This window comes from Channa argus, chromosome 20, assembly GCF_033026475.1.
Source record: "Channa argus isolate prfri chromosome 20, Channa argus male v1.0, whole genome shotgun sequence".
Lineage (NCBI taxonomy): Eukaryota > Metazoa > Chordata > Actinopteri > Anabantiformes > Channidae > Channa > Channa argus.
Window position 1 is genome coordinate 12,817,366 of NC_090216.1, and position 12,186 is coordinate 12,829,551.

Consider the following 12,186-nt stretch of genomic DNA (forward strand, 5'->3'; position numbering starts at 1 on the left):
TTACTGTGCCAGGAAAGAACAACAAGCCCAGAGCCTTTCATAAGACAAGCCCTTCAAGATCACTATATAGATGCAGGCACAGCTGCATGCATGAACACACAGAGCAAACAGATGTTCACGGAGACAGAGGCTGAAAGATAGACAGACAAGGAAAGGAGGAGATAAAGAAAAAGGGAGCGAAGCCATGACAAGGAAAGTGGACTTTTGGATGCCAAAAGTCAAATCTACGGTTCTTTCTGCTGTTTTTCTTTTGTCTCCTCCCTCTGCCCCCCCCCTTCTTTATCTCCTGTGGAGATCTCTCATTTCCTGCAGACCCAATGTTGATTTCATACTGCAGCTCAGGGCTTAGAGTGGGAGTCTGTCAAATGTGTAAGCGGGAACATTGGGAGGAGAAGTCTTTGGGTTCAGGCCAAAAACAACATTCACCTCCACATCCCTCCTCTACTCTGTGCTGATTTTAAAAATGTGTACATGTCAGAGTTTTTTTTAACTTGCTGTAGAATCACATACACACATCAACACCTTGGAGAGGCCAGGTGTCATATCAGCCAAAGACATGCTCCACCGGAGCACCTGATAACACGTCTTGCCCAAGAGAACCTCAGCAAGAGTTTAGGGAGAGCAAATGCCGTTAATTCACCCTCCCTGTGGAGATTTTTCCGGTAAGAAGGGTTGTCCCTGTGTCGTCCGATTATTTTTAGCCTCGGTTCCATCCCCTTTTAGTCAAGTAATTTTTGCTTTGGGGCAGTAATGTCTTCTATTATGTATTTCTTCATTTTTCAAATTTAGTTTTGTGTTCTGAATCTACAATGAAAAGAATTGTAGCCAACTCTATTTGTAAATTAGCATTATATCATTATGTCGTTGTGAGGATTTTTAGTTCTGCACATACTGACGACAAAATGGCAATTAAGAATCCAAAGTTGACCCCACAAACGCGTTTTCATGCTCCATGTTGTGAAGGTCCACCCACTAATCTTTGTTTTGTGAGGATTCTGAAAAAGGTCAGTGCTGCTGCCATTTAGGTCATGCTATGTTTGCCAGGTCTGTCTCTGGTAAAGCAACTTCCTGTGCGGTGCTCTGGCTGTCTGGTCTGTTGTGCTAAATATAAGTCATTTTCTGAAGTGGGTATGGTATTAAATGTAGTACATATGTAGTAAATGTTTTACATTTTTTTTTAGGTTTTTCTTCCCTGTTTTCAATGTTTGAGCTAATTGAAGCTTCAACTACATGCTGTATTTGAGACACATCAACCTGCAGACATTGATCAGAGACTTTAGGCACTTTTACAGTCAACCTTGGCTGGAAGTCATCTGCTTTTTCCAGAAGTCTTTTTAGACTCTTTCTGATTTCCTTCCCGCTCAACCTTATTGCCTACACATAACTATCTTTATATTAGTCCGTTTTCTTTTAACATTAACATTTTCAAACCACTTCCTATCCGAGGTTGGTCAGTTGCAATCTTTGTTTGCATCTAGGTGCTCCTGGCATATTTAGACATATTTTGTAATGTTAAGAACAAAGCAATTGGGAAAGAGATATCACAAACTTCAATAAGTGAAAACGGTAATAGTTTCACACTAGCCATTGTGACTAGAAGACCTTTGTGGTCACAGATGACACATAGTCTGATGGAGGAAATGGCCTATAGGTGAGGTTTTCAGAGAGCCAGTTTCTGTGTGGTGTAGCTTTGACCGTTTCTGCTGAAGCAGATCGCTTGATGTCAGCATTCAAAACCAGAATGAGTCACCCCAGGTTTAGTAAGTGGCAGAAAAACTTGCTATTAGACTGCAATCATTCAGAATGTTTTTGTTGATATCACCAGCGGTAACCAAGGAAGAGGAAAAGGGTTAAAAAACAGAAGTTTGATTTTTGTGTATTTCTGGCACAGACAGCAGTAACGAGTACAGTTAGACTCACATGCGTGGCAGATTGAATAACTGTGAAACATGGGCAATTTCTGCTCTTCACTTCCTTTCTCTTATTGTTAGCATAAATGAGGCCTTCTAGACATGAACAGCTGTGGCCCTCAGCTTTCACTTCCCCTTCTATGAAACCACATATGTATCTGTTACCACAACAAGTTCCCCAAACGTGGCCTCTAATGCCCTCTGTACCTCCCTCATGCCAACACATGCAAACATGTGCCTGCAGGCATGTACACATGTATATATATAGAAAACTGGTGCAACATAGCTTCAGATAAGGTGGTTCAGCGGGTTACTTTGTTAGTACGTTTGTCCCTTAAGTCTGCTGTTTGGAACTAATGGTATTTCTAATGATATTTAATCTTCACGGTTTTGTAATAGTTTTGTAAAGGTGCATAATTGTTTTTTAGCATGAGAGGGTGGTGTCAGGAACTATGACTTCCTGTCATCTCTCAGCATTATTGTCACCTTTTATATGCAGAGATGCACTAACTAGCTAACCACAAACTACATACCTAACTGGTATACTGTTGGTGCCCTAGCAATGCGCACACACATAGACACACACAGTGAGCTAAACAGAGCAGCATTGCGTGACTGAGGCTTCACACCTCTCTTTCTCTCTTTCACTCAACGAAAGCATGAAAAAATCCCTCACCCGCAGTAATGTGAGAACTGTGCACGTGTGTGTGTGCATGTGTGTTTTTGCCTACGTGTGTGCATGTGTGTATATGTGTGCTCATGTGCTTACTGCCTGTCTGGGGCGCAGACTGACTATGCCCTTGTTTGGCTTCTGTGTTTGTCATTTACACGCTTAGCGCATGTGCCCTCTCACACACTGTGGGCATATAGCCATTCAATCCTAATTCAGATCAACAACAAAACACAGCTCACATGCTCGTGAGGTTTTATTGTCTGTGTCTTCACAGCTTTGATTACTTGTAGTCCCAATATGCTCCTGCACTTTCACGTTCCCATAGTAATTTGTGAATGAACTCACTGACTCAATAGCTCAGCCCCTGTCTGTCTTTTTTATCTCTTGGGATTTTAGTTAGAATGATGCAGTGCAAAGGTGTGGGCTGCTAGTGGTGAACAATAGCTCTTGGATGATCTCATTCCCTCTACCAGCACTCCTGTCACGGGAATGGTTTATGGATGATTAGGAAAAAACTGTATCCAACACTAGTGTTGCCATAACCCTGTGTGTGCAGCTGGCTGTCAAAAACATCCCATCCTCTTGATCCATTGCACCTTTGCCCATGGGTTGAAAAGCTCAGTCTTATGATGGGGAGGCAGTGTCCAGGTGGTTAATTGAGCTGTTCTCAGGTCAGCCTGTGACAGCGTGCCACTCGATGCCAAGGTGTTGGGATTTCCCAGGGTTGAGTAATAGATGCGTTTTGTCTTCATAAAATGTGAGCGATTGTCTTTCCCTGCTGGCACAGATCGGGCACACAGAACAGGAAGCAGACAGTCCAGTCACACTCATCCCACCGGAAAGATGCTAGGTGGAGTGAGCCTTTTAATGTTAAAGCAGATGTGGATTCAAAAATATGACCATCACTTTGCATTTGTAGATGCTGAATTAGGTGGAATATAATAAAATACACTCCGGTAGAGGAACACGTGGCTTTGTTATACTTTTACTTTGCTCCAATGCAACAGTGCTTTAGTCAGTTGTACTCTGAGGAAGAGATGTAGAGCCGCTGCACTTCCTGTCTGACTTAATGTACATTAGGAGCACACGTTTTTCCTTGAGTTGAGCTAATTAAACATACACCATACACAGTACAAAGATCAGTGACATATTTTTAATAGCATTTTGTCTTCCTTTCCTTCCTTTCATCAACCACTGTCTCACAGCAGTAAGGCTACATCCCATGATGGAGATAATTTAAAAAACAAACCGTCCTTTCAAACCAGATAATCCGAAGTATCCACATTGAAAAAGCGACAAAATAGAGTGCGGTTAGTAGTTTGGGTCGAGCCCATTAATTCAATGGATCAACCATTCAGTGAGTCACAAATGAGATTCGTTTTTTCGTGGCCAACAACATGAAAAACAAATGATGATATTAGCTGTACTTTGTGTTGGGTGGTAATAATCACATTTTAGCCGCTAACATGCCTGGTCTTGCCCAATTAAAGCTCTGGATCTGCTGATAATCACTTGTCCAGGAGCTGCCTCACTGTAAGATGTAGTTTGATTTGAGCCATAAACACTGTCTCTTAACCAAAGCTAATCCTTTTTGTTGTGGTTCTCCGTTGAGACCCTTGATCCAATAACCCTTTTACTCTCATTAGGCTGTTTGACAGCATGCCAATAACAGCACTATGATGATTTGCACTGAACACATAAAGCGTAACCGAGGAGATAGTTGTTGCTGAAAGAGAGAGCTGATCATCTTGCAGCAGTGTTTTCGAAAAGTTTCTTCAGCTTTCGCTGCATTTTCACTCTTCTTTGAAATCTGTTATTTGTGGCAGTGGAAACCAAGCAGAAACAAAACACGTGTTTTTACTTATTCACACACGTTCATGGGGATACAGTCTGCTGTAGCTCCCACTGGATTTCATAGCCTTTTACTAAAATGAAGAACCAGCAAAACATGATCACTGGAGGCATGCATCTCATCTCATCTGAAACCTTGAAATATCATACATAATCTACCACACACATTCCATGTATGCATACGTTTTTTTGTTAAGTGTTATTTGTTGTGTAGGGAATGAGGGGATGGCACGGCTGCAGACCTGGAAGCAGATTTGTTTGCAGTGGGGGATTTGTTTCACCATTGTCAACATGGCAAGTACATCTCCTTCACCATACCCCCCCCCCCCCCCCCCCCCCCCCCCCCCCCACTCCCCAAATCTGAAAAGTGCCTCTTATGGTTGAGCCCATGGGTGTGCCCCTCCAGCCCCCAAACATCCCCTCCAGCCTCCTCTCCTCCATCCCCCCTTCCTCTTCATGTTTCCTGTTGAGCTGGCTAGACTCCTCTGACAGATTTACAACTTTGGGGTCAAAGTTTTCCGACGGCAGCAGATAAATCTTACACCACCACCCTCACACCCCCACCTCCCTGCTTCTCCTTCACCTGATAAAAAGACACTCACTCTTAACAGCCACCCTCCACTACCCCCATTACTGACACGCCAGCCCCTGCCTTTCCGCCACATCCTTTCATGTGTTTGTGCACCTATGCACATGAAAATGTGTGAGGATGCCTGCATTAATGTGTTCTGGAAAAGGTGTGTGTTTACACAAAGGGGTTGGTGCCTTGCAGTTTTACGGTTGCCAGAAAGAATGCAGAACATTGTTCTAAAACCATAAAGGCAGACTCTTCGTGTTCCAATTGTTTTAGTTTTTTTTTCTTTCTTTTTTAGGGGGAGGTCTGGTGATGTTTCTTTCACCACACACATACACACACACACACACACACACACACACACACCGCACCACCCTCCATGTTTTGATCCCAGTGTGATACTCACACTGCCTTTGTCTCCCCCCAGATAGATAGCAGGAGTAGGCTTAATTCCACCAGCATGCCATCGTTTTTATTTTTCTCCCCCCTCATTACATCTCTCTCTCTTACACTACAATCTCTCTCTATCATCCTACCCACTGTAACATTCATTTCTCTTTACTCGCTTTTCTTTTATCACCGTGTCTGTGTCAAACATTTTCAGCTCTGCCAGGGCAGGCTGTGAAGAAACAGAGAGGGACTAAACGTTTCAGAACCTACAGGTCCCTGGGCCATGCCTCTCTTTCCACCATTTTTTAAAATGTATCTACGATTATCTCCAGTGTGGGAGGCAAGATAATTAATCCTCATGCTTCACATACACAGGACATGCACAACTTCTTTAACTTCTTTTTTGCCATTGAAAAAAACTAAATCTGATGATTGAGGAGCCATAGTTGTCTTTTGTTAATAAATAATAATGTTTGGATTTATGTGCTCTTCTTGCACTGAACTATATAGGAACTGTGCCTCAGACTAAATCTGTACATGTGAGATTAAAAAAAAAAAAACACCTTTCACACTGAGAGCTGTGTACAACTCATGCTGCTTTACTGAGTAAGTAGAAAACACCCTTTTTTCCACTGCTCGGGCCTTGCAACATTATGAATCAGCACATATCCTCCTCTTTCTTAAATCTCACAATAAAATCATATTCTTTATAACCCGCAAAAGCAAGCATTCCCCAGTACACACACACACATTCTTCCCATAGCGTTGGATCAATGGACATGATTGATTTGGTGGTGTGCCGGCAGCCAGTCCTAATCAATGTTAGCTTGGCTGATAGCTGCAACCCGTACATCACTGTCAATCACAATGTGTGTTGAAGTAAGTATGAGTGAGTCTTCTATCACTTCCATCACATGTGATAGATTGTTGTTTGTTTTTGTATAGAATCATATATCTGGCTTCCGTTTTCTTCAGTAAATGTTGCAAGTTAAGCTTAAAGGAAGTGCAGATTAAAATTTACATTACTGCATTGAATTGATGTTACACATTTTCATGTTTAAACTCAAGTTTTTGAAAATATCTGCTGTGTTTTGCCTTCATTGATGGTAGACAAGTGAAGAGGAAATGAGAGGAGAGAGAAGGGGATATGCTATGCAACACAATCCCCAGCTGGAACTGAACCAGGAACGTTGCACTTATGAGGTACAGTCATTCAGCTCAGCATCATCACTGCTTATGTTTTCAGCCCAGTGAAGGATCATTATCTTCTCTGCGCTTGAAAAACACCATCTAATCTTAGTGTTTCTAAAATTTGGGAAAAAAAGATGTCAAACTCAAAACTTTACATGGGTTTTTCACTCCACATTAGATATATGTGATCATCAGTTTCAGAAACTATGAGTCAACTTTGTTAAGAAATAGTAAAAATGTTTGAACAGAAAATCTAAAACAGTGTAAACACTCTCATTGCTGAGGCACACCCTGTCCACAGGTCATCCTGTTTCACAAACTGCATACACACACATACACACACATACACACATGCAAAAGAAAATACTATGAGATTTGCAGGAAGCGCATCAAATATTACAAAACATCACATGCCTTGTGAAACACTTCACGTGCTGCAGCGCACGCTTTGTCAAGCAGTGACCTTGAATACTTAAGAGGCCCCTCGGTGGAGCTTTCTCCCCCAGCGCTCTTCACACATCACTGCTGTGGGAATGACTGATATGATGGGAAGAGAGGAAGAGATGAGATGGACCGAATGACTGACAGAGAGGAGGGTTAAAACAGAAAAGAGAGATTTAGGGGGGGCGCGGAGGCGTGGGGTACCATCTGACGCTCTCCAGGGAAATCTTATCATAGTGCAGAGGGGGGAGGGGGATTTCTACTGAAGCGAAAGATTGAGAAGAACAGATCTGAGGTTGCGGGCCTTTAGGGATTATCAAATGAACAAAACTGTTGTCCACTCTTCTACTTTCTCTCTCTCTGTTGCCCTTCTCTGTCCCATCATCCTCTTCTGCCAACTGGACATGTTCTTTATATCTGACTCCCCATGTAACCTCTCTGGAGTTTTTATGGTCACTGTCTTTTCTCAAGACCCTTTATTAGATTACAGTTTGCTCTGAAGACTCTCTTTCCATCTCTCATGTCCTGTCCTTCCTTTCTCTATTACCGGCTGTGCTACTCATTTCTCTTTCTCTCTAAACTGCTCTTCCGCACATCCTTTTTCTCCCTTTTGTTCTAGGCATCTTTGTATTGGTTCATGTCCTGAGGGATGACCCAAGGATGGACAAAGGTGCAGAAAAGAGAGAAAGAAAGTAAATGTGGCAGCCTGGTCTGGGTTTGTTGGATTGTTTTTGGCTCTGCACACCTTGTGTCACTCCACCTATGTTGGCAATAATATTAAGCGACAGGCCGCCTTTACGCTTCGACAAGCCTGTGTCCTTAAAACAGGGGACAAGTGAGGAAGCAAGATGCTGACAGAGAGACAAAGAGGGAGTGATATAGAGAGATGGGAAAAGAGGGGGGATATCAAAAAATAACGAGATGTGTAGATGGAGGGGTGGTAGGTCATGGGATGAGGGAAGTGAGGAATATAAAAGTAATGACATCCATCCCACAAAAACGACAGCCCTCATTGGCTCACCTCCTCCCTCCAGCACTGCAGAGGTCAGCTGTTCAATGAGAGATCCAGTGACCTTTAAGAGCCAACTTTGATGTTAACTTTGCAAGATTTGTTTGGCTGCTCTACTGTGGTGGTGAAAAGAGAGATGGGATTAAAAAAAAGAGAGAGAGAGAGAAAGAGAGAGAGAGAGAGAGAGAGAGAGAGAGAGAGAGAGAGCAAAAATACAGGACTGTATTCCTGAAACTAGGCCAGTCACTGTCTAGAAATGTGAACTCATGTTCCCGTTTCCAACAATTCCCCGGAGGAGAAAGGCTGCCTGCTTGGCCAGTTCACTGTCCACTGTGCTGCCTTTACTGTCCTCCTCTGGTAACTGTTTCCTGATTTTCATTAAAATATATAAACCAAAAGTGGCTCAGTGGTAGACTCCCACCCCATCAGGTGTGGCCACGCCCAGCCACCAAGGTCCACATTCAAGACAAGAAGTCACCTGGAGTTTTCAATATTTAGTTTTGTGGCGTTGTTTTATTTTATTCATAATATTTTGTATAATCTGAGTTGTAGGTGCAGGTGGTGTTAACTAAAAGAGAAAAAAAGAGAAACTGTGTTGAATTGCATGTGTACACTGCTTACATTGTCTCCTGTTGTGTGTCAGCCTGTGTTAACCTTTATTCGTTGCATCTGTGCTGTTTTTCAGCTGCTCTGTTAGAGAGTCGACTCTGAATACTTTTATTCAGTTCTAATTACCAGCAGCTTCAGTGCTTTCAGAGGCCACAGACACAGTAATAAGGAACACCTGTACATTATAACAAAAGGTAATCCAATACAGAACCATAGTATTGTCTCACAGACTGAAGCAGAGATGTGATTTTGACAATAATAAACTTCAGAGGCAGTGCTTCCAATGGGGATATGACATTGGATTGCAGTAGATTGTGGAGGTGTTTGTTTTATTGAACCTAGCAGGTAAAGTCACCCAACGTTTAAAGTCTTTTTTTTTAGGTCAACTGAGTGAACCTAAGCAACCGTCACTGCTTGTGTGCACAAGAGACAAAATGAGAGAAAAGAGATCCACAGAGCGTGTGATAACGGAAGGGCAACTCTCTATCTACAATCACATCAAAAGGTTGTGACCTTTGGGGTGGTGTCGCCTCTTTCATAACCCCAGATGTGGCTACCAAACCTCCTGTATCAGTGCTAGCAGAGTAAAGTTGGCATGCAGAGAAGTCAGTGAGCCGTGTGAAGAAAGGGGAAGGGCACAAACACAAATGCCTTGCATCAACATCTGCCAGGCTACCTATGTCTTCACTACGTCTGCCACTGCTAGCCCATTAGTATCATTTAGTCCCTGGCACTAATCCAGATGGGACAGTGCGACCTTAATCTCTGTGCCTGTCACTGAGCTCCTAAAACATCTGGCCGTCTCTGGATGCCTGGCTCTGCTCCTCCCATGAGCCCTGTGTTTGGGGCGCTGACATTTCTTTTACAGCCTCCTAACTGTAGGTTAGCTGTTATTAAACCGCTGTCCCTAATCAGCTCTGGCATGATCATCGTTTCACACTTTTGGATCATTTTGGATTAACATAGAAACACAGCACTGTTCCAACCTGACAGGAGGTATTGTGGTTATTACAAATGTGTGACTACAGAGCAGTTTCCAACAAAACCTCGCACACAACACCTCTGTTGTATTTTCATGTCAACAAATTTCCACTGAAGTACTCTTATCGTAGCAATCTGTCCACGGAGGGTACATTTTCATTTGGGCGCAGATTTAGACTATTGCACAGCCACATCCTAATGTTGTCCCACCCATTTCAGGTACAAACATATTTGTGCAAGATCTAGTTCTGCATGAAACATAATGATGTTTTGTACATTTTAGTAGCAAAGGTGTGTTTTGAAATTGGCAATACAGGATATGTGCAGAATAACAGAACGTGTACCAAGTAGCTGTAGACAAGAAACTACACTTCCTCTTCCCCTCACTCATCATAGACACACAGACGAACCACACAACCAGTGGCATAGACAACAGGAAAAAGCAGTTGGTGTTTTTGTGAATTAACTCAAGGGCATTCGTTTTTGTGATGCCCTTGTTCATCGTGTAAAAAGTAACTGCAAAAATAGGGGTAAGATTTTTGCATACAAACCCAACATGTTAACATTTGTCATTAAACTCTACTGTGTTTAAATGTCTGTCCTTGGAGACACAAGCATTGCTATGCAAGATTAACATCATACTGCTGTGTTTGTCTAGTTGCCCTTGTGTGTGGGGGTTTTTTTGTTTTTTTTTTTGTCCTGAAGTGAAAGATCAAAAGAAGGAGTTTTCCTTCTCCGCCTCATTTGGATTAGATCAGCAGCAGGTTCCTTGTGGATCACGCAGGGTAGCCAGGGGTGGCATGTGGGGATTATGGTCACTCTTCACTGCCTGTTTCTGTCAGTCTGTGTGGCTACTCTTGTATTTGTAGCCCTGGGAAAGGCAGCAGGAGTCACAGATGAGCAACATCTGATCCTGACTGATCACTATATGTGGGTATCATTTCCCATTTGCTTGCCTGCGTGCAATGCGTCATTGTGACAGTGAGTCACTGTGCCAATACACAAATTGAAACTAGTGACTTAAATATCTACACTGGTTTATTAATATGATTTGTTCAAGATAAAGATGTACTTTACAGCTGCAGGACTGCAACCAATCTTTATCATTAAAGATCAGATATTTGGCACTATTAAACTTGACGTTTTTTATTGAGCGGAAGCAATTACTTGAATGAGGGTGTTGAAAGGACATCATGTGATAAAATCTCTTCAACTCCTTTGATCTCACAAACACTTAGTTCTCATAGTAGAAACTAGATTTCTACTAGATTTTGCTTGTCACAAGGGGAATCCTGTTTACTAAATCTGATGTATCAATATATCACATTGCTCTGGTTACTTTTTTACTGGTACATAAATGTAAGTTGGAGTTATGCATAAACTGTGTGTGACTGCACATGTAGAGAGTCATCATAGGCACATTAGTGTAATGGTGACTTACACAGGAAACCCAAAGGAGATAGAACAGAAGATTTGGGTGGTGATAAAAGCCTTAACCTCAAACTTCCGTTGCCAAGCTCATGTTGTTCTTCTTTTTCACATAGATAGACTTGTTGCCCATTTTAGCAACTAAGGACAAGTCTCTTTTTCCCAATGGCTTGTTTAAATATCTTTCCACTGTAAGATTTCTAAAAGTAAAAATAAACACACTTAGCTTGATTTAAAAGTGGAGCCCTTCTGCGAGCCAGTGCAGGTTGTGTTTGATAAATCCCCCTTTACTTACTCTCCCGCAGAGTTTACTTTATGTTTGCTCTCCTTAGACTGTCTCCTGCTCAGTCATGCATTATGCCCCTCAATTCTCATCACTTCAGGTTTTTCTCTATTGTTTCCTCGGTTTTTGTCACAGCATGACATAGTAATCAATAAGCAATTAAAACAGCAACATGGCACAGGAACAGAGCTTACATTGTTTACTTAGTTCCAGTAGGCATCTCAGGGATTTGGTGCAGGGCCAAAACCATCGGTGTGTGTTTGGAGCATTACAGCTGACACACAGCAACTTTGAAAAATAAAGCTCAAATATCCTTTATACATAGATATATGACATTTATAGCTCTCATAAATTTTGCATCTGTGGTTGCAATATGATGTAGGAAGGTTTTTGGAGATTATTGTGGTATTTGGCATTTTCATGACATTGAAGGAAGTTAACTATGCAAATTGCTTGAATAACTTTTAAAGCTGCAGTTTAAGATCAGTTTTAAAGGAGAGGAAGACGAGCTAGCTCAAGGTCAGATGATACTCGGCAGTAATCTTAACCAGGAAAAGGTGTTGAAACCACCCATCCTGTGCAAAGGAATAGCTGCTGCTGGTTTACAAGGAATTCACACGCAGTGCCTGCAACTGTCACACTGTGTTCCAGCCTCTTATATTCTGCCGTCACTCTGTAAGGCAGAAACTGAAGGCCTTTAAGACGTTATCTAACAGAGTTGCACTGCATCACATGACCATTCATGCTCAAATACAGCTGGGCACACACTAACATGCACTTGGTTGAGCATGTCAAGCAAGTCACATGATGGTTTAGACTGTGTTGTCTGCTGCTGGGATGTGTTTA